General features: G+C 32.2%; 1 protein-coding gene across 10 annotated transcripts in view; it reads right to left on the reverse strand.

Annotated features, from left to right (window-relative positions):
* LOC142238071 (uncharacterized) overlaps positions 1–23,846 on the reverse strand; it is a 126,664-nt gene that overhangs the window by 97,373 nt on the left and 5,445 nt on the right. Inside the window, exon 1 of one of the 10 annotated variants that reach the window (XR_012722634.1) lies at positions 4,363–4,547. The exons of the other annotated variants lie outside the window; for them this stretch is intronic. The gene's annotated coding sequence lies outside the window, so the exon portion shown is untranslated. Of the gene's footprint in view, positions 1–4,362; positions 4,548–23,846 lie in introns of those variants that run through there. 10 annotated transcript variants of the gene reach the window in all.

A 23,846-nucleotide genomic window follows, 5' to 3' on the forward strand; every position in this document is an offset into this window, starting at 1 on the left:
ATTTTATTTCTATAGAAAATTTTATTCCCTTAGAAAATTTGGTCAAAATTTTATTTCTATAGAAGATTTTGCCAAAATTTTATTTCCATAGAAAATTTTGCCAAAAATTTTTTTCCATAGAAAAATTTGTCAAAATTTTATTCCCACCGAAAATTTTTTCAAAATCTTATTCCCGTAGAAAAATTTTGTCAAAATTTTATTTCTATAGAAAATTTTGCCAACATTCTATTTCTGAAGAAAATGTTGTCAAAAGTTTATTTCTATAGAAAATTTTGCCAACATTTTTTTCCCCACAGAAAATTTTGTCAAAATTGTATTTTGTTAAAATCTTATTCCCACAGAAAAATTTTATTTCCATATTTTATTTCTATAGAAAATTTTGTCAACATTTTATTTCTATAGGAAAATTTGTCAAAATTTTATATCTATAGAAAATTGTATTACCCTAGAAAATTTTATCACAATTTTATTTTTATAGACAATTTTGGAAAAATTCTATTTCTATAGAAAATTTTGTCAAAATTTTATTTCCATAGAAAATTTTGTCAAAATTTTATTTCTATAGAAAATTTTGTCACAATCTTATTCTCACAGAAAAATTTTATTTCCATAGAAAATTTTGTCAAAATTTTATTTCTATAGAAATTTTGTCAAAATTTTATTTCTATAGAAATTTTGTCAAAATTTTATTTCTATAGAAAATTTTATTCCCATAGAAAATTTTGCCAACATTCTATTTCTGTAGAAAATTTATATCTATATATCTATAGACTATTTTGTCAAGATTTTATATCTATAGAAAATTTTCTCAAAATTTTATTCCAATAGAAAATTTTGGTCAAAATTTTATTCCCCTAGAAAATTTTGTTCCCATAGATAATTTTGTAATTTTGTAAAAAAAAAATTTTCAACATTTTTTGCTATAGAAAATTTTGTAAAAATTTTATTTCTATAGAAAATTTTGTCAAAATTTTATTCCCATAGAAAATTTTGCGAACATTCTATTTCTGTAGAAAATTTTGTCAACATTTTATTTTTATAGAAAATTTATTCAAAATTTTATTTCTATAGAAAATTTGGTCAAAATTTTATTTCTATAGAAGATTTTGCCAAAATTTTATTTCCATAGAAAATTTTGCCAAAAATTTTTTTCCATAGAAAAATTTGTCAAAATTTTATTCCCACCGAAAATTTTTTCAAAATCTTATTCCCGTAGAAAAATTTTGTCAAAATTTTATTTCTATAGAAAATTTTGCCAACATTCTATTTCTGAAGAAAATGTTGTCAAAATTTTATTTCTATAGAAAATTTTGCCAACATTTTTTTCCCCACAGAAAATTTTGTCAAAATTGTATTTTGTTAAAATCTTATTCCCACAGAAAAATTTTATTTCTATAGAAAATTTTGTCAACATTTTATTTCTATAGGAAAATTTGTCAAAATTTTATATCTATAGAAAATTGTATTACCCTAGAAAATTTTATCACAATTTTATTTTTATAGACAATTTTGGAAAAATTCTATTTCTATAGAAAATTTTGTCAAAATTTTATTTCCATAGAAAAATTTGTAAAAATTTTATTTCTATAGAAAATTTTGTCAAAATTTTATTTCTATAGAAAATTTTGTCAAAATTTTATTTCTATAGAAAATTTTGTCAAAATTTTATTTCTATAGAAAATTTTGTCAAAATTTTATTTCTATAGAAAATTTTGTCAACATTTTATTTCTAAAGAAAATTTTGTCAACATTTTTTTCCCATAGAAAATTTTGTCAAAATTGTATTGCCATAGAAAATGAAAAAAGAAAAATTTTATTTCCATGGAAAATTTTGCCAAAATTTTATTTCTATAGAAATTTTGTCAAAATGTTATTTCTATAGAAAATTTTGTCAAAATTTTATTTCTATAGAAAATTTTGTCAAAATTGTATATCTATAGAAAATTTTATTCCCATAGAAAATTTTGCCAACATTTTATTTCTGTATAAAATTTTGTCAATACTTTATTTCTATAGAAAATATTGTCAACATTTTATATCTATAGACAATTTTGTCAAAATTTTATATCTATAGAAAATTTTGTCAAAATTTTACTTCTATAGAAAATTTTGTCAACATTTTATTCCCATAGAAAATTTTGGAAAAATTTTATTTTTATAGAAAATTTTGTCAACATTTTATTTCTATAGAAAATTTTTTCAAAATGTTATATCTATAGAAAATTTTATTAAAATTTTATTCCAATAGAAAATTTTGGTCAAAATTTTATTCCCTTAGAAAATTTTGTTCCCATAGAAAATTTTGTAAAAGTTTTAATACAAAAAATTGTCACCATTTTTTTCTATAGAAAATTTTGTCAAAATTTTATTTCTATAGAAAATTTTGTCAAAATTTTATTCCCATAGAAAATTTTGCCAACATTCTATTTCTGTAGAAAATTTTGTCAAAATTTTATTTCTATAGAAAATTTTGTCAAAATTTTATTTTTATAGAAAATTTTATCAACATTTAATTTCTATAGAAAATTTTGTCAAAATTTTATTTCTATAGAAAATTTTGTCAAAATTTTAGTTCCATAGAAAATTTTGTAAAAAATTTAGTTCTATAAAAAATTTTGTCAAAATGTTATTTCCATAGAAAATTTTGCCAACATTCTATTTCTGTAGAACATTTTGTCAAAATTTTATTTCTATAGAAAATTTTGTCTAAATGTCATTTCTATAGAAAATTTTAATCCCTTAGAAAATTTGGTCAAAATTTTATTTCTATAGAAGATTTTGTCAAAATTTTATTTTAATAGAAAATTTTGTCAAGATTTTATTTCTATAGACAATTTTGTAAAAAATTTAGTTCTATAGAAAATTTTGTCAAAATTTTATTTTTATAGAAAATTTTGTCAAAATTTTATTTCTATAGAAAATTTTGTCAAAATTTTATTTCTGTAGAAAATTTTGTCAAAATTTTATTCCCATAGAAAATTTTGTCAAAATTTTAGTTCTATAGAAAATTTTGTCAAAATTTTATTTTTATAGAAAATTTTGTCAAAATTTTATTTCTATAGAAAATTTTGTAAAAGTTTTAATAAAAAAAATTGTCACCATTTTTTCTATAGAAAATTTTGTCAAAATTTTATTTCTATAGAAAATTTTGTCAAAATTTTATTCCCATAGAAAATTTTGCCAACATTCTATTTCTGTAGAAAATTTTGTCAAAATTTTATTTCTATAGAAAATTTTGTCAAAATTTTATTTTTATAGAAAATTTTGTCAACATTTAATTTCTATAGAAAATTTTGCCAAAATTTAATTTCTATAGAAAATTTTGTCAAAATTTTAGTTCTATAGAAAATTTTGAAAAAAATTTAGTTTTATAGAAAATTTTGTAAAAATTTTATTTTTATAGAAAATTTTGTCAACATTTTATTTCTATAGAAAATTTTGTCACAATTTAATTTCCATAGAAAATTTTGTCAAAATTTTATAGCTATAGAAAATTTTGTCAAAATTTTATTCCCATAGAAAATTTTGCCAACATTCTATTTCTGAAGAAAATTTTGTCAAAATTTTATTTCTATAAAAAATTTTATCAAATTTTTATTTCTATAGAAAATGTTGTCAAAATTTTATTCCCTTAGAAAATTTTGTTCCCATAGAAAATTTTGTAAAAATTTTATTAAACAAAAAAAAAATTTGTAAACATTTGTTTCTATAGAAAATTTTGTCAAAATTTTATTTCTATAGAAAATTTTGTCAAAGTTTTATTCCCATAGAAAATTTTATTCCCATAGATTTTTTTAAATTTCTCCATTCAAATGAACTTGCAAGCATAACTTCTAAAGTTTTGCAAAGTATACAATATCGGAGTACATTCACCCTTAGAAAAGCCCATGTAAACTTCATTGGAGATGAACCAAATTTGCACTACCTCTAGATCACAACTTGGATCCAACCCATTTTTTTAATCTCGTTTTTTACTCAACTCAAAATTTCCGAGATTTTAGCGAGAATTGCCCGTAATCCAATTAACTTCAATATAAAGATTTAAACATCAAAAAAACATGACACTGCTATTAAGGCACCTTTTTTAGGATTCTCCTGGATCAAAAACACCCTTTTAATTCTATGAATCACGAATTAAATAAATCTGTCTACAAAATTTCTTCTCCTCTTGGAGTGAAATTACATGTAGTTCACTATAAGGATATAGGACATGCAATACAATCACAAACACGCATACGTCCATTCATTCATGCAATTGTTCGCACTTAGACACCATTAGTAAATGATGGTCTCACACTCAAGTGACACAAACTTGGGTTGGTCTTTGAATGTCTCTTAGTTGTGGTGTATGGTTCACTTTACTTGTAAATATCCATTAAAAAATCACACGTTTTTATGATGGCTATCCTTCCTTCCATTTCCGTTCAACCATGTTGCTTGTCTTGTGTGGTTGGTCAGCGGTTTGTCTATCGTTATTTTTGTGTTTTTTTTTTAGTTTTTCAATCAACTTTTTCCGATTTTATTGACCGACTGTGTTCCGTAGGCGTTGAAAGTCTATAACGGTGTGTCATTTGCATTCAAGTTTTTTTTTCGTTCATTTCCGTTTTGTTCGAAAACAAAATGAGAATAATAACACCAATACGAATGTACATACCTTTACATCTATATAGATAGGTAAAGTGCATTCGTGTGCACTGAAAAAAAGTATTGGAGGAGTTAACAAGCAAGGAAAAAATTCGTCGAATATCAACATAAAAAATTGGGCTATTTGTATTCGTTATCTTGTTGTCAGTATTGTAATTTCAGCTAACATCAGAGTTGCCTTATTTTTTTGGCGCCAGCCCCCAAATTTGGGCGTTTCGTCCCCAAAAATCCTCAATTTAAATTAAAACTCCATCAAACCGGAATGCCCGCCATGCATCCAAACATCACCTAAAGGGTTTTCAGCGTTGTATTACCACTTTCAGTAGTGCTTCTGAGTGTTTCAAAGCTTGTCTGTATGGTTTCACCGTAAAACATTGTTCGGAATCGGCTATATAAAAGGTCGTTTGTCTTTGAGCTAAGCATAGATCCGGCAGAACTCATCGATAAGAGAAAAATTTACCAACTGTGGTACCACAATGGACAAAAGCCTAAAATAATAGGTCGTCAGTGCATTTGACATTCTGGTAATCCAGTATATGGTGCTCATTTTCGGCCATTCCGCAAAAACAACTTACTGTTTCGACTATTTCTTGGTTCCGAGAAAAAACAACAAACTTAAAGGAAGACAGGAAATTGGCTTGCGTTATACCAAATGTTGCATTTACCATGTTAGTTCAATACATGTTTATAATTTTTTTAGTTGTTTTTCGTTTTTATTTTTTAAATGAAAACTTTAATTTTCTTAATGAAACTATGTTAAATTTTAGGCAACAACAAAAAAATGAATTTTCCCTTTTATGGAAATTTATTTCGTGCACTTAATTTCTTTTATTTGCATTTAATGCTATGTCAATACTTGTCGTATACGCGTTTGGTTCGAGTATTAAATTAACCCGGTAAATGGTTCGATCTCATCAGTAGCTAATCCGTCCGTCCGTCTGTTGAAATTACGCTAACTTCCGAACGAAACACGCTATCGACTTGAGACTTGGCACAAGTAGTTGTTATTGATGTAGGTCGGATAGTATTGAAAATAGGTCATATCGGTCCACTTTTACGTATAGCCCCATATCACGTATAGCCCCATATCAGATTTGGCTTGCGGAGCCTCTTGGAGGAGGAAAACTCATCCGATCCAATTGAAATTTGGTAGATGGTGTTAGTATATGGTCTTTCATAACCATGCAAAAATTGGTCCAAATCGGTCCATAATTATATATAGTCCCCATATAAACCGACTCCAGATTTGACCCCCCGGAGCCTCTAAGAGAAGCAAATTTCATCCGATGCGGCAGAAATTTGGTACATGGTGTTAGTATATGGTTTCTAACAACCATACAAAAATTGGTCCATATCGGTCCATAATTATATATAGCCCCCATATAAACCGATCCCCAGATTTGACCTCCGGAGCCTCTTAGAGGAGCAAAATTCATCCGATCCGGTTGAAATTTGGTACGTGGTGTTAGTATATGGTATCTAACTACCATGCAAAAATTGGTCCATATCGGTCCATAATTATATATAGCCCCCATATAAACCGATCCGCAGATTTGTCCTCCGGAGCCTCTTAGAGGAGCAAAATTCATCCGATCCGGTTGAAATTTGGTACGTGGTGTTAGTATATGGTATCTAACTACCATGCAAAAATTGGTCCATAATTATATATAGCCCCCATATAAATCGATCCCCAGATTTGTCCTCCGGAGCCTCTTAGAGGAGCAAAATTCATCCGATGCGGTTAAAATTTAGAACGTGGTGTTAGTAGGTGGTCTCTAACAACCATGCAAAAATTGGTCCACATCGGTCTATAATTATATATAGACCTCATATAAACCGATCCCCAGATTTGACCTCCGGAGTAGAGGTGTGCACGTGACACGAAATTGTCGTGATTCACGAAAATTTTCGTGATTCGTGCGTGAGTCGTTAGTCACGCTCATGACAACAGCGTGAGTGTGCGTGAGCTTGATTAGCAAACCAAAATGTCGTGCGTGAGCGTGAGTCACGAAAATAATATCTTCGTGAGTGTGAATGTGTAGCGAATTACACTCACGAAAATATTCCTGCTCACCAACATAAAACGCTTAAAAGTTAAATTCAATTTCATTTTTAGTGACGCCTGGGATGTTAAGAGTTTAATAACACTCTCGATTTTAATAATGCTCATGTTTTCAGACACTTCGGTAAGGTAAATTAATCATAAAATTATTCGTGAGTCACGATATTTTTCGTGAGTCACGATGTTTTCGTGCGTGAGTACAAATGTTCTTTTCGTGAGTGTGCGTGAGTCCTACCAAAAAATATCGTGCGTGAGTATGATTTTTCAGTCGTGAGTGTGCGTGAGTAAACTATTACTCACGTGCACACCTCTACTCCGGAGCCCCTTGGAGGAGCAAAATTCATCCGATCCTGTTGAAATTTGGAACGTGGTGTTAGTATATGGCCGCTAATAATTATGCCAAAATTGGCCCATATCGGTCTATAGTTACATATATCGGATCCCCAATCACACAAAAATTGGTCCATATCATAATCATGGTTGCCATTCGAGCCAAAAATAATCTACCAAAATTTTGTCATAATTTTATTTCTATATAAAATTTTGTCAAAATTTTATTCCTATAGAAAATTTTGTCAAAATTTTATTCCTATAGAAAATTTTGTCAAAATTTTATTTCTATAAAAAATTTTGTCAAAATTTTATTTCTATAGAAAATTTTTGTCAAAATTTTATTTCTATAGAAAATTTTGTCAACATTTTATTTCTATTGAAAATTTTGTCAAAATTTTATTTCTATAGAAAATTTTGTCAAAATTTGATTTCTATTGAAAATTTTGTCGAAATTTTATTTCTATTGAAAATTTTGTCAAAATTTTATTTCTATTGAAAATTTTGTCAAAATTTTATTTCTATTGAAAATTTTGTCAAACTTAATTATATACGTATTTAATCGGCCTTTTTTAGTTTAATATATACCACATATGGACTGCCTTGCAATTTAGAAGACGGTGTTAGGAAGTTTTAAAATACCTTGCCACCGGCAAGTGTTACCGCAATCCAAGTAATTCGATTGTGGATGACAGTCTTCAGTAGAAGTTTCTACGCAATCCATGGTGGAGGGTACATAAGCTTCGGCCTGGCCGAACTTACGGCCGTATATACTTGTTTTAATTGATACAAAAATCAATTACAAAAATTAATAGTATCAATTAAGTTTTTAATTGGATCAATTAATTTTTTAATTCGATCAATCAATCTTTTAATTGACTTTCAATTAATTTCTTAATTGATACTATCATTTCTGTGACTGAAGACATTTCGATTAAAAATTAATTGGATCAATTAATTTCGTGAGTGAAGACAAAGAATATTTTTTTGTGTGTGGCGAATATTTTTTTTCCTTTTTTAATAAACTTCCAAGGCACAACTTCAAAAGCAATCCAAAGGCTCCGCAAACGAAGTACTTCTGTCCTATGACAAATTCATTGGAGATGATCCAAGTTTGCACTACTTTCGGATTTGGATAAAGTTAGAGATCCAAAATACTTGTTGGAAAGCTCTTTTTTCCTGGGTAAATACATATCGGATCTCGGTTATATTTTATAATAAGTGTGAAAAAAAAACTACTATAAAACACAAAGATCTGAAAATCAGTATGAAAAATCAGAATGTATGCTATTATTCTAAGAAATCATGTAAATGTTTCTTCCTGAGTTTTTTAGGTTTTTAAGTGCCTGTCCGCCTTTTCTCTGGATCACTGAGACTATTCAGCCCTGTGTTAAATTTTAAGACAATCCAATCCAATATTTCGATATTCATATATTTTTTTCTTTTCTAGATTTTTATTATCTGATACAGGAGCACAACAATGAACAATCTACTATAGTAAATTCAATGGTTCAATTGATTAAAAGATGGAACCTAATTCATTGTATGGTTTCATAAACTTTTCTCAGTGTATAATGTCGAATAAAAGTTTCAAAATGGGTAGTCATGTTTGATAAACTTTAGTTAGCTAAAGTGGGTGGGGATATCCTGATGGCCATTGGTTAATATTCGAAATTAACGGAAACCACATTAAAAGACAGTACCAAGTAGTTCGTGTCCAGCTAAAACACACGAAGATTGTAAAATATAATGTCTTTCTCTCTCTCACTCTCTATCTGTTCAGTAATTTCACTCAACTGCATGTTGACAGTGGTTTTAGTGTTCTGTCATTATTAGAATTATCCTCGCTATTATACTTCTTGAGTTTATGGCCTTAAATTACATTTTAAGGGAGGAAAATGTATCATTTTCGGCCACATAGTCTTTCGGTTCATGCACTATGGGGATCTATGTAAATGGACAATATTGTGTCCGGTGGTCCTTTAATCTATTAACGTGGCACTCATGCATTGTTCCTAGCATGTTACATGTGCAATGAGAGATAGTGTGATATGGAGATAGATAGACTAACATTCGAATGTAGTTCAAAGCATTGGCACTGTGAGGTTCATTGGAAGTGAATAGTGAAAATGTTCGTGACGTTTATGATTAAAGTAATGATTATTGTAAGTAAGCATATGTTTTCGAAAAATCAAAGCCGTATTTGTCGAATCTTCAGATCGACTAATCAATTTGTGATTTTTGACTTACGAAGTCGTAAGTTCAACTAATCAAAGTTCGAAGTTCGAAGATGGGCTACATAGGTCCAAGTTTTGATATAGTCCCCATATAAACCGACCTCCCGATTTGGGAAGATGGGCTACATAGGTCAAAGTTTTGATATGATCCCCATACACCGAAAAAAAAGTGAACTGTTTTATAGGAAGAATGAACTATCTCGCACGAAAATGTAACTAAATTTTGCTCCACATTTTGAGATTTCCACAAAGCGTTGTTAAAACCAGGAAATTTTAATACCCTCTTGTACTTTTTAACTGCAGTTCACGAAATTACATCCTCTCATAGAAGAAAAAATTAACTAAAAGTAAAGAAGAAAATCATTGGCGCCAAATCATGGCTATTTTAACCACACAGTAGTTCATTCTTACTATTTTTGGGAATCGTACGAAAATCTTCGTTTGCTTTAGTTCATATTGAACTTATGTGTACGGTCATTGAACTTTATACCCACATTTAGTTCGGCGGGGCCGACTATATTATACCCTGCACCACTTTGTAGATCTAAATTTTCGATACCATATCACATCCGTTAAATGTGTTGGGTGCTATATATAAAGGTTTGTCCCAAATACATACATTTAAATATCACTCGATTTGGACAGAATTTGATAAATTTCTACAAAATCTATAGACTCAAAATTTAAGTCGGCAAATGCACTAGGGTGGATCACAATATTAGTAAAAAAACAAGTAAGGAAAGTCTAAAGTCAGGCAGGCCGACTATATTATACCCTGCACCACTTTGTAGATATAAATTTTCGATACCATATCACATCCGTCAAATGTGTTGGGGTCTATATATAAAGGTTTGTCCCAAATTTTGATAGACTTTTACAAAATCTATAGTCTCAAAATTTAAGTCGGCTAATGCACTAGGGTGGAACACAATGTTAGTAAAAAATATGGGAAACGTTTAAATCTGAAGCAATTTTGAGGAAACTTCGCAAAAGTTTATTTATGATTTATCGCTCGATATATATGCATTAGAAGTTTAGGAAAATTAGATTCATTTTTACAACTTTTTGACTAAGCAGTGGCGATTTTACAAGGAAAATTTTGGTATTTTGACCATTTTTGTCGAAATCAATAAAACATATATATGGGAGCTATATCTAAATCTGAACCGATGTCAACCAAATTTGGCGCGCATAGCTACAATGCTAATTCTACTCCCTGTGCAAAATTTCAACTAAATCGGAGTTAAAAATTGGCCTCTGTTGTCATATGAGTGTAAATCGGGCGAAAGCTATATATGGGAGCTATATCTAAATCTGAGCCGATTTCAACCAAATTTGGCACGCATAGAAACAATGCTAATTCTACTCCCTGTGCAAAATTTCAACTAAATCGCAGTTAAAAATTGGCCTCTGTTGTCATATGAGTGTAAATCGGGCGAAAGATATATATGGGAGCTATATCTAAAACTGAATCGATTTCAACCAAATTTGGCACGCATAGTTACAATGGTAATTCTACTCCCTATGCAAAATTTCAACTAAATCGGAGCAAAAAATTGGCCTCTGTGGGAAAATGAGTGTAAATCGGGCGAAAGCTATATATGGGAGCTATATCTAAATCTGAACCGATTTGGCTGATATTTTGCAAGTTTTTCGATACTCATAAAATATTAGTATGTACGGAATTTGAGGAAGATCGGTTGATATACACGCCAATTATGACCAGATCGGTGAAAAATATATATGGCAGCTGTATCTAAATCTGAACCGATTTTTTCCAAAATCAATAGGGATCGTCTTTGAGCCGAAACAGGACCCTATACCAAATTTTAGGACAATCGGACTAAAACTGCGAGCTGTACTTTGCACACAAAAATACACCAACAGACAGACAGACCGACAGACGGACATCGCTAAATCGACTCAGAATTTAATTCTAAGCCGATCCGTATACTAAAAGGTTGGTCTATGATTACTCCTTCTTGGCGTTACATACAAATGCACAACGAATTCGAGTTTACCTCCTATAGCGTATATATCTATGATGGCCAAAAAGTCAAATGTGTTAAAATTAAAAACAAAACAAAAATGTTTAATAAATTTCTAAAGTTTACATAGTTATTGTTATTTTATTGTTTTTTGTGTGGATGATATTTAACAATAAGCGTAAACTAAAATTGGGAACTCAAACTTAATAAAATTAACATAAAAGGCAATACATGACAAAAACTCGTTAATTCAAAATCCCTTCGAGGGGCTTTTACCAAAAAAAAAATAACTCCAAAAGCAAAAATATTTCCAATCAATAATAGTAGAATTTTATTTTGTGACTCAATAATATACTCTATTATCAACCCAAAAAGTAATGTGAGAACAAAATTGAGAGATATAACTTTTTTTGGCGCCCTTTGTAAATTGTCCTTTTTGGGTAGAAAAATCCCAAAACTTTGAAAAATTGTCAAAATTTTAATTTGCACAAATTTATTTTTTTGGGTTTCGATTTTAGTTCAATAACCACCACCAATACCAACACAAAATATTTAACTTGGCTTCAATCCATTCATTCTTTTACACCATCCACATGGTTTAACTCCATTCTCCAACAAAAAAAAAGCTTAAAATTCAAATATTTTTATACCCTCAACCATAGGATGGGGGGGTATATTAACTTTGTCATTCCGTTTGTAACACATCGAAATATTGCTCTAAGACCCCATAAAGTAAAGGGTGATTTGTTAAGAGCTTGATAACTTTTTTTTTTTTTAAAAACGCATAAAATTTGCAAAATCTCATCGGTTCTTTATTTGAAACGTTAGATTGGTCCATGACATTTACTTTTTGAAGATAATTTCATTTAAATGTTGACCGCGGCTGCGTCTTAGGTGGTCCATTCGGAAAGTCCAATTTTGGGCAACTTTTTCGAGCATTTCGGCCGGAATAGCCCGAATTTCTTCGGAAATGTTGTCTTCCAAAGCTGGAATAGTTGCTGGCTTATTTCTGTAGACTTTAGACTTGACGTAGCCCCACAAAAAATAGTCTAAAGGCGTCAAATCGCATGATCTTGGTGGCCAACTTACCGGTCCATTTCTTGAGATGAATTGTTCTCCGAAGTTTTCCCTCAAAATGGCCATAGAATCGCGAGCTGTGTGGCATGTAGCTCCATCTTGTTGAAACCACATGTCAACCAAGTTCAGTTCTTCCATTTTTGGCAACAAAAAGTTTGTTAGCATCGAACGATAGCGATCGCCATTCACCGTAACGTTGCGTCCAACAGCATCTTTGAAAAAATACGGTCCAATGATTCCACCAGCGTACAAACCACACCAAACAGTGCATTTTTCGGGATGCATGGGCAGTTCTTGAACGGCTTCTGGTTGCTCTTCACTCCAAATGCGGCAATTTTGCTTATTTACGTAGCCATTCAACCAGAAATGAGCCTCATCGCTGAACAAAATTTGTCGATAAAAAAGCGGATTTTCTGCCAACTTTTCTGGGGCCCATTCACTGAAAATTCGACGTTGTGGCAGATCGTTCGGCTATTCATGATGAAATGTCAAAGCATACTGAGCATCTTTCTCTTTGACACCATGTCTGAAATCCCACGTGATCTGTCAAATACTAATGCATGAAAATCCTAACCTCAAAAGAATCACCCTTTATATATATTCTGGGTCGTGGTGAAATTCTGAGTCGATCTAATAAGCATGTCCGTCCGTCCGTCCGTCTGTTGAAATCACGCTAACTTCCAAACGAAACAAGGTATCGACTTCAAACTTGGCACAAATAGTTGTAATTGATGTAGGTCAGTGGTATTGCAAATGGGCCATATCGGTCCACTTTTAAGTATAGCCCCCATATAAACGGACCCCCAGATTTAGCTTGCGGAGCCTATACGAGTAGCATATTTCATTCGATCCGGCTGAAATTTGGTACAGGGTGTTACTATGTTGTCTATAACAGCCATACCAAAATTGGTCCATATCGGTCCACAATTATATACAACCAAGCAAAAATTAGTCCATATCGGTCCATAATTATATATAGCCCCCATATAAACCGATCCCCAGATTTGACCTCCGGAGCCTCTTAGAGGAGCAAAACTCATCCGATCCGATTGAAATTTGGTACGTGGTGTTAGTATGTTGTCTCTAACAACCATGCCAAAATTGGTCCATATCGGTCCACAATTATATATAGCCCCCATATAAGCCGATCCCCAGATTTGATCTCTAGTTATATATAGCCGATCCCCAATCAATTGGTCCATACCGGTTCATAATCATGGTTGCCACTCGAGCCAAAAATAATCTACCAAAATTTTATTTTTATAGAAAATTTTGTCAAAATTTTATTTTTATAGAAAATATTGTCAAAATTTTTTTCTATAGAAAATTTTGTTAAAATTTTATACTCTATAGAAAATTTTTTCCAAATTGTACTTCTATAGAAAATGTTGTCAAAATTTTATTCTGGCAAAATTTTATTTCTATAGAAACTTTAAACTTAATTATATACGTATTTAATCGGTCTTTTTTAGGTTAATATATACCACGTATTGACTATGTGGTATTTATTACGGTGTTAAGAAGTTTTAAGATACCTTGCCATCGGCAAGTGTTACCGCAACCCAAGTAATTCGATTGTGGATGACAGTCTCCAGTAGAAGCTTCTACGCAATCCATGGTGGAGGGTACATAAGCTTCGGCCTGGCCGTATATACCCAGCAAAAAAAGCGTCGCCAAAAAAGTAGTGAAAATGTTCTTTTTGGATCCGGAAGTGGTGCAAAATTGGCGCAGAAGCGATGATTTTAACATGAGCTTGTCATAGGACGGATGTCCACCATTTCAACAGCCGTTGCACTGAATTTGCATCACTTCTTACGGTGTGATGCGAATCCAATGATTTGGATGTGAATAAAGAAATTTTGTGATATTTTGACGAATAAAACATTTTTAATTTTTTTTTTATGATTTTTAATGTATTATAACGCTTCTCTGGAACGTTTGACATCAAATATTTTCAAAAATTCGAAATTTTTCTAGAAAGGATTTAGCATTTTTTCGGCAAAATTTAAATAGTTTGCACTATTTTATTAATTTTTTATCTGTTTTAACCCATTTGAAACAATAAAATTTTAAATTTCCCATTAAAAATATGAAAAAATCAATTTATAAAAAATTGACTCAAATGAACTTCCTGTGCAGTTAAAATAAAGAACATCTTTGGGAGAACATTTTTGGAAGTGCTTTTAAAGTTGTGCCTTAAGAAGAACTTCCATTTTTTTTTTGCTGGTTTCTTGTTTAAAACCACTTCTACAATTGTAGCAACAATTTTAGTATTCGAAAGTCTATTTCATAGGCTATCAAAATTGAAATTAGATAAAAATCGGAGTATATATTTTTTACCGCTTTCGAAGCACTGTGCGTCGGCTGCACCCAGAGAAGGAATATCACCTTAAATATGTTTCAATGGCTCAATGTTACTTTTTCACGAGGAACATGTCTATTGCAACTATATTATTTTCTCTGATTCTGGCAAGCGCTTATATGTTTGCTTAGAAAACAATATTTTTGCAACAAAATTGTTCCATTTTCCCTGTGAAAAAATAACATTATGCTTTTGTAGTAGTAGACTATTGTGAAAGTCTTATTTAGGCGAGCTGAAGATTGTTTTACAAGGCTAAGAAAACTTGTGCTCCAAATTCATCTAGTTGATTTATCCACGTGCATGATGTCTATAATGTCTAATGCCCCCAAAATCCTCTAAAAAGACACAGCAAAGTTTACAAATTATAAATATTTTTAATGTACGCATGATTGCAAACAATGAAGTTTAATGTGTGAAGCAACCTTCAATTTTACCAATATTTTTAGAAATTCTCAATGAAACACGAAATTATTTACTTAGAAAAGTCGAACTTTGCCAAACTCAAATTGTGGATATTTGTACATCAATGAAATATTGGTCATTATCAGGCATTGACACGTCATATATACATCCGTAAGACAATTGTAATAATTAGTTTTTAACAAATGACTGTCACTTCCAATGCCATGGATATTCAAGGTGAAATGCTGATGACCACCAAACAAAAAAAAAATGGAGACAATCCATGTGACAGTAAGCAGCAGCTCCACTAGAATAATAACAATAATCAATTGACATATATTTTGTACAATGACCGAATGACCAAAATATAGCCTTTCGAATGGAACAACGTGGGCCACTAAATTCAGTGACACACGTTGTCCTAAAGAAATTGGGTCAAATTATTAAAGTAACCTCGACCAGTCAAATAGACAAATAAACACCCCAAAAAGTATTGGAGAATAATGACAAACTAAACCAAATACATAAGTCAAACATAACTGTTGGATTAGCAAAGAAGGACAAAGTCCATAGGCCTTTTTTCATAACTGAAGTCGATACATACGCAATGTATGTTTGTTTTGTTAGCTTCATTTTATTTCATATAATTTATGACTATGGACAATTGAAAGAAGTTCTTTTTCAAGCACATTCAAATTAAGTACAAACATTATTTTGAAGTCACAAAGAAGGAATAACTCTTTCAAGGTTAGATCAAATTACACTGAATGATGAGTTTTCATTTCTTAGGAACCATAATTTAGGCAAATAAAGTTTTCTTTTGACGCTAAACCATTTTCTATGAAAACAAATATAAAACATTAGAGAGAATCGTGACAACGCTTTTCATAAATTTATTTTCTTTTATGAAAATCTACTATATAACAAGTATGTTCGGCCAAGCCGAAGCTTATGTACCCTCCACCATGGATTGCATAGAAACTTCTACTGAAGACTGTCATCCACAATCGAATTACTTCGGTTGCGGTATCACTTGCCGATGGCAAGTATTTTAAAACTTCCTAACACCGTCTTCTAAATTGCCAGGTAGTCCATATGTGGTATATATTAAACTAAAAAAGGCCGACGTATATAATTAAGTTTGACAAAATTTTCTATAGAAATAAAATTTTGACAACCTTTTCTATAGAAGTAAAATTTGGACAAAATTTTCTATAGAAATAAAATTTTAACAAAATTTTCTATAGAAATAAAATTTTAACAAAATTTTCTATAGAAATAAAATTTTAACAAAATTTTCTATAGAAATAAAATTTTGTCAAAATTTTCTATAGAAATAAAATTTTGACAAAATTTTCTATAGAAATAAAATTTGAAAAAATTTTCTATAGGAACAAAATTTTGACAAAATTTTCCATAAAAATAAAATTTGGACAAAATTTTACATAGAATTAAAATTTGGTAGATTATTTGTGGCTCGAGTGGCAACCATGATTATGAACCGATATGGACCAATTTTTGTGTGATTGGGGATCGGCTATATATAACTATAAACCTATATGGACCAATTTTGGCATGATTATTAGCTGCCATATACTAACACCGTTGCAAATTGCAACCGGATCGGATGAATTTTGCTTCTCCTAGAGGCTCCTGAGATCAAATCTGGGGAACGGTTTATATGGGGGCTATATATAATTATGGACCAATATGGACCTATCGTTGCATGGTTCTTAGAGACCATATAACACCACGTACCAAATTTCAACCGAATCGGATGAATTTTGCTCCAAATACCGGAGGTCAAATCTGGGGATCGATTTTATGGGGGCTATATATAATTATGGACGATATGGACCAATTCTTGCGTGTTTGTTAGAGACCATATACTAACACCACGTACCAAATTTCAACCCGATCGGATAATTTTTGCTCCTGCAAAAGGCTCCGGAGGTCGAATCTGGGGATCGGTTTATATGGGGTCTATATATAATTATTAACCGATATGGACCAATTTTTGCATGGTAGTTAGAGACCATATACTAAAACCACATACCAAATTTCAACCGGATCGGATGAATTTTGATGCTCTTAGAGGCTCCGGAGGTCGAATCTGGGGATCGGTTTATATGGGGGCTATATATAATTATGGACCGATGTGGACCAATTTTTTCATGGTTGTTAGAGACCATATACTAACACCATGTACCAAATTTCAACCGGATCGGATGAATTTTGCTCCTCTAAGAGGTTCCAGAGGTCAAATCTGGGGATCGGTTTATATGGGGGCTATATATAATTATGGACCGATATGGACCAATTTTTGTATGGTAATTAGAGACCATATACTTACACCATGTACCGAATTTCAGCCGGATCGGATGAAATTTGCTTCTCTTAGAGGCTCCGCAAGCCAAATCGGGGGATCTGTTTATATCGGGGCTATATATAATTATGGACCGATGTAGACCAAATTTTGCATGGTTGTTTGAGACCATATACTAACACCATGTACCCATTTGCAATACCATCCGACCTACATCAATAACAACTACTTGTGCCAAATTTCAAGTCGAGAGCTTGTTTCGTTCGGAAGTTAGCGTGATTTCAACAGACGGACGGACGGACGGACATGCTCAGATCGTCTCAGAATTTCACCACGACCCAGAATATAAATACAAAAATTGGTCCACATCGGTCCACAATTATATATAGCCCCCATATAAAGCGATCCCCAGATTTGACCTCCGAAGACTCATGGATGAGCAAAATTCATCCGATTTGGTTAAAATTTGGTACATGGTGTTAGTATATGGTCTCTAACAACCATGCAGAAATTGGTCCATATCGGTCCATAATTATATGTAGCCCCCATATAAACCGATCCCCAGATTTGACCTCCGGAGCCCCTTGGAAGAGCAAAATTCACCCGATTCGGTTGAAATTTGGTACGTGGTGTTACTATGTGGTCTCTAACAACCATGCAGGAACTGGTCCATATCGGTCCATAATTATATGTAGCCCCCTTATAAACCGATCGCCAGATTTGACCTTCGGAGCTCTTGGAGGAGCAAAATTCATCCGATCCGGTTGAAATTTGATACGTGGTGAAATTTGGTAAATTGCGCTAGTATATGTTCGCTAACAACCATGCCAAAATTGGTCCATATCGGTCTATAGTTATATATAGCCGATCCCCAATAATAATCTACCAAAATTTTATTTCTATAGAAAATTTTGTCAAAATTTTATTACTATAGAAAATTTTCTCAAAATTTTATTTCTATAGAAAATTTTGTCAAAATTTTATTAATATAAATTTTCTCAAAATTTTATTTCTATAGAAAATTTTGTCAAACTGAATTATATACGTATTTAATTGGCTTTTTTATTTTTGTTTAATATATACCCCGTATGGACTAACTTACAATTGAATAGACGGTTTCAGGAAGTTTTAAGATACCTTGCCATCGGCAAGTGTTACCACAACCCAAGTAATTCGATTGGGGATGACAGTCTTTAGTAAAAGTTTCTATGCAATCCATGGTGTAGGGTACATAAGATTCGGCCTGGCCGAACTTACGGCCGTATATACTTGTTTTGTTTGTTTTTTTTCATAAAAACTTATCAAAAATTTATTGGGGATTTTTGTGAGGAATTTTGATTTAAATTGGGAATTTTTGGGGACGAAAGCGTCCTAATGTGGAGAGAAGATCTAGAAAAATACTGGCAACACTGTTCCTTACCCTCAAAAAATATTTTCTTGGATCCAAAGATTTTGAGCCTTCGTAAAGATTTTTGTCCTTCTTTAAAATAAGGAAATTTTTACGGAGCTATCAAGCTTTAAATTTAGGCTCTATTAAATTAAAATTGGGATACAGATCTCATTTCTCAAATTTTCATTCTCTTTTTGCGATATATTAACAAAGATATTCAGTTACATACTTATAAATAAGAGTAAATTAATAATCAACGTAATGAGATAAAAAAAGATTTTCATTATTAAAAAAAAACAACTTTATACCAAATATGCCAATTCCCAAAGTAAGTATTAACTGATTTTTCGTTAATTTAAATATGTATTTCTTTACCTTAGTGAAAGCTGGCAACTGCGTCAAAGACATACGCAAATTTCAAAGACATGTGTCCTAAATTTAAATAAGTAAATGTTTAATGGTAAAATTATGAACGAATCACGAGAATTGTCGTCTCACTAATTTTTTGTGAATAAGAATAATTTTCGTGTCATTTTGTTAGGTTAATTTATATTTTATTTGGAAAACAAATAAGTTTACAAATCTATAGAAAAAAGTGTGCCACCTTTTGTGACACTTGCAACTTTTTACAAATCCTCGCATTTCTTTTTACAAAAAACTGTGCCATATTTTAAAATTACTTTGTCACATTTTATAGGAAATGAAACTTTTTGTGAAATTCTCAACGGTAACGCTAAGCCTTTGTACAGAGATAACTCTATGAGGTCTTGGGGAGCGAGTCCAAAGCAGCTTAAACAAGTATATACGGCCGTAGTTTCGGCCAGGCCGAATCTTATGTACCCTCCACCATGGATTGCGTAGAAACTTCTACGAAAGACTGTCATCCAGAAATTTCAACTCACATGGTTGTTAAATATCATATACTACCACCAGATCGGATGAATTTTGCTTCTCCAAAAGGCAACGGAGGTCAAATCTGGGGATCGGTTTTAATGGAAGCTATATATTATTACACTGAAAAAAAAGCATGCCCGGTTCCAAAGATTTTGTCTTTACTTTAAAAAATTTGGTATTGATTCCGAGCCAAAGAAGCGGAGAATACAAGTAAGGATACTTTTAAGACACAATTCTCTTTTAAATTTGGGTTTTGTGTACTTGCTTCTAGGAAGCAAATTTTAATTTTTCGCTTTTTCAGCTATTTTTCTTCATATGCTATCAAAGTCCTTTAAAAACGAGTTAACGGCAACGTTATTCTCCAAATTAAGACTCGACTTCCAGTAGTAATTATGCTATGTTTCAAGTAAAACACGTCTTTAAAATAAAGTGTTGAAAAACATGTCCTATATTTGAACGATTTTTTGCTTTGTAGTCAAGATGCAAAAAGACAACAAATTTTAAGACAATTTCATTAAATTTAAAGAATTTTTCTGAATTATTAAAGTCAAGTTGACCTTAGCTCAAAAATTTTTTTCTTTCATGTTATGATACCCATTTTTAAGTGAAATCACTTAATTATAAGGACAAAACGACTTCATTGAAAAGTTTATCGACTTTTGGACAAGGAAAAAAACTTTATATTAGAGAAATGCGTCTTCTATGCTAAGAAAAATTTGCATTCGTATTTTAAAGACATGAAATCTTTGACCTCACGACAATATTTTTTTCAGTGTATGGACTGATAGGAACCAATTCCTGCATGGTTTTTGGATACCCTATACTAACATCACGTACCAAATTTCAACCGAATGGGAAGAATTTTGCTCTTCCAAGGTGCTCCGGAGGTCAAATCTGGGGATCGGTTTATATGGGGCCTATATATAATTATGGACCGATATCGACCAATTTTTGCATGGGTGTTTGAGGCCATATATTTACATCACGTACCACATTTCAACTGAATCAGATAAATTTTGGTCTTCCGGAGGTCAAATCTGGTGATCGGTTTATATGGGAGCTATATATAATTATGGACCGATATGGACGAATTTTTGCATGGTTGTTAGAGACCATATACTAACACCATGTACACAAATTTCAGCCGGATCGGATGAATTTTGCTTCTCTTAGAGGCTCCGCAAGCCAAATCGGGGGATCGGTTTATATGGGGGCTATATATAATTATGGACCGATGTGAACCAATTTTTGCATGGTTATTAGACACCATATACTAACACCATGTACCAAATTTCAGCCGGATCGGATGAAATTTGGTTCTCTTAGAGGCTCCGGAAGCCAAATCGGGGGATCGGTTTATATGGGGGCTATATATAATTATGGACCGAAGTGGACCAATTTTTGCATGGTTGTTAGAGACCATATACTAACACCATGTACCAAATTTCAGCCGGATCGGATGAAAATTGTTTCTCTTAGAGGCTCTGCAAGCCAGATCGGGGGATCGGTTTATATGGGGGCTATATATAATTATGGACCGATGTGAACCAATTTTTGCATGGTTATTAGAGACCATATACTAACACCATGTACCAAATTTCAGCCGGATCGGATGAAATTTGCTTTTCTTAGAGGCCTCGCAAGCCAAATTTGGGGGTCCGTTGATATGGGGGCTATACGTAAAAGTGGACCGATATGGCCCATTTGCAATACCGTTCGACCTACATCAATAACAACTACTTGTGCCAAGTTTCAAGTCGATAGCTTGTTTCGTTCGGTAGTTAGCGTGATTTCAACAGACGGACGGACGGACGGACATGCTCAGATCGACTCAGAATTTCACCACGACCCAGAATATATATACTTTTTGGGGTCTTAGAGCAATATTTCGATGTGTTACAAACGGAATAACAAAGTTAATATACCCCCCATCCTATGGTGGAGGGTATAAAAACACTTTGTAGAAAATTATAATAATTCTTTCCATGAGATAACCGTTGGAATTCCATCCTATGGTGGAGGGTACAAAAACACTTTGTGGAAAATTATAATAATTCTTTCCATGAGATAACCGTTGGAATTCTATGGTATTACCAGTAGATAATTAACCGGTCTGATAGTACTACAAGACTAAGTTTTTCAAAGCTTCTCTAATTGGCTGAACCTTAATGGGAAACTATGTTGGAACTCAGCTTAGTGATAAAAGGGATGTTCAATAGCTGTGGTATCACAATAGACTGAATAGGCCAACTCAGCCTGAAATAACGGGCTGCCACTGTATCTAACCTACCTTGAAAACATTTAGCCAATAGATTAGATAGCTTTAATTCCTGCTAATTGCAATCCATTCGGATAACCTTCAAACCTCCAGTATAAAAAGTCACCTTAAAACATTTTTGTCAACAACACAATTAGGAATGAAGGAAAAAACCACGAGCCTGTGGCGTCATTAATGTCAATTTAATAAAACAGAAAACTTTTTTGTAGCAAACGTGAATTGGAAAAGGGACGGCAAATTTCTATAGTAGAAGAATTTTATGAAAAAATCACATTTTCATTTTCTTCCTACATTTAGTGTTGGATTAAATTATTTTTTTAAATTGTCCTAGTATCGATTTGTTTTATTGATTGAAGTAAAGTTTTTCAATCAAAAAAAGTCAAATATACATGCGAAATAGACAACAATAACATCAAATTTAAATATTTTATAAATTTCTGCCATCATGATAGTATTTTTTTCCTTTCACATGGTGGTATATATTTTCAAATTTCAATTAAATTCAATTAGTCCTGATTTAGGTAAGACAGGTAGACAACATATACATTGTTTATAAATCGGTGTGTTTCAGGGGTGTGCACGTGAGTAAAAGTCGATTTATGCACTTTGCCTACGTGCCAAAGATAAGTTTCCGATTCCGTTTGTAACACATCGGACTATATAAATTATATATTTTTGATTGGGAAGAAATTCTGAGACTATATAACGATTTCCCTCTGTCTGTTAGGTTAGGTTAGGTTATGTGGCAGCCCGATGTATCAGGCTCACTTAGACTATTCAGTCCATTGTGATACCACAGTGGTGAACTTCTCTCTTATCACTGAGTGCTGCCTGATTTCATGTTAAGCTCAATGACAAGGGACCTCCTTTTTATAGCCGAGTCCGAACGGCGTTCCACCTTGCAGTGAAACCACTTAGTGAAGTTTTGAAACCTTCAGAAATGTCACCAGCATTACTGAGGTGGGATAATCCACCGCTGAAAAACTTTTTGGTGTTCGGTCGTAGCAGGAATCGAACCCACGACCTTGTGTATGCAAGGCGGGCATGCTAACCATTGCACCACGGTGGCCATTATTGAAGGCCCCAATGTGATTGTCTGTTGCAATCACATTGGGGCCTTCAATAATGGAGCTATCGTCCAGAAATCCGGTACCAATTCATTTTAAGTCTGCATGCTGCTCAAGTTAGAAGATGGGCTACATCGTTCCAGGTTTTGATATAGCCGCCATTCGATTTACGCACCTTGCCTACGTCCAAAGATAATTCATTCCTCCCAAACGGAATTTAGACAAACGAACATAGAATGGTGGGAGCCACCGTGGAGAATGGTTAACATGCCCGCCTTGCATACACAGGGTCGTGGGTTCTGACCACACACCAAAAGGGTTTCAGCGGTGGATTATCCTCTCTCAGTAATACTGGTGACATTTCTGCACTCAAAAAAAAGTTTACTTGGAACCAAAGATTTTAACTTTCCCTTAAGGATTTTGGTATTGATTCCGAGCCAAAGATGAGGCTTCTTTAAAGTAAAGATATTTTTTCCGGACCTCCCTGGCATTACATCTAGGATCAATAAAATTAAAATTGGATACAGATCTCATTCATCGAATTTTTTCTCTTTTTGCGATATATCAATATAGGTACAAACAAATTCCAATTTTAAAATCCAAATTGTGCCTGGTACTTCAAAGTAAAAACAGTTTTCTTAATGCTAAAAAAGATGCAAATACTTAAAATAAGTCTTAGCCTATATTTGAAGCACTTTTATCTTAAATTATAAATATTCAATATGTCAGTTGAGTTAAAGACGATTTCTTTAAAATAAAAATGTTTTTCTTTATTTTAAAATTTGCCTT

The sequence above is a fragment of the Haematobia irritans genome, chromosome 5 (genome assembly GCF_050003625.1).
Source record: "Haematobia irritans isolate KBUSLIRL chromosome 5, ASM5000362v1, whole genome shotgun sequence".
Lineage (NCBI taxonomy): Eukaryota > Metazoa > Arthropoda > Insecta > Diptera > Muscidae > Haematobia > Haematobia irritans.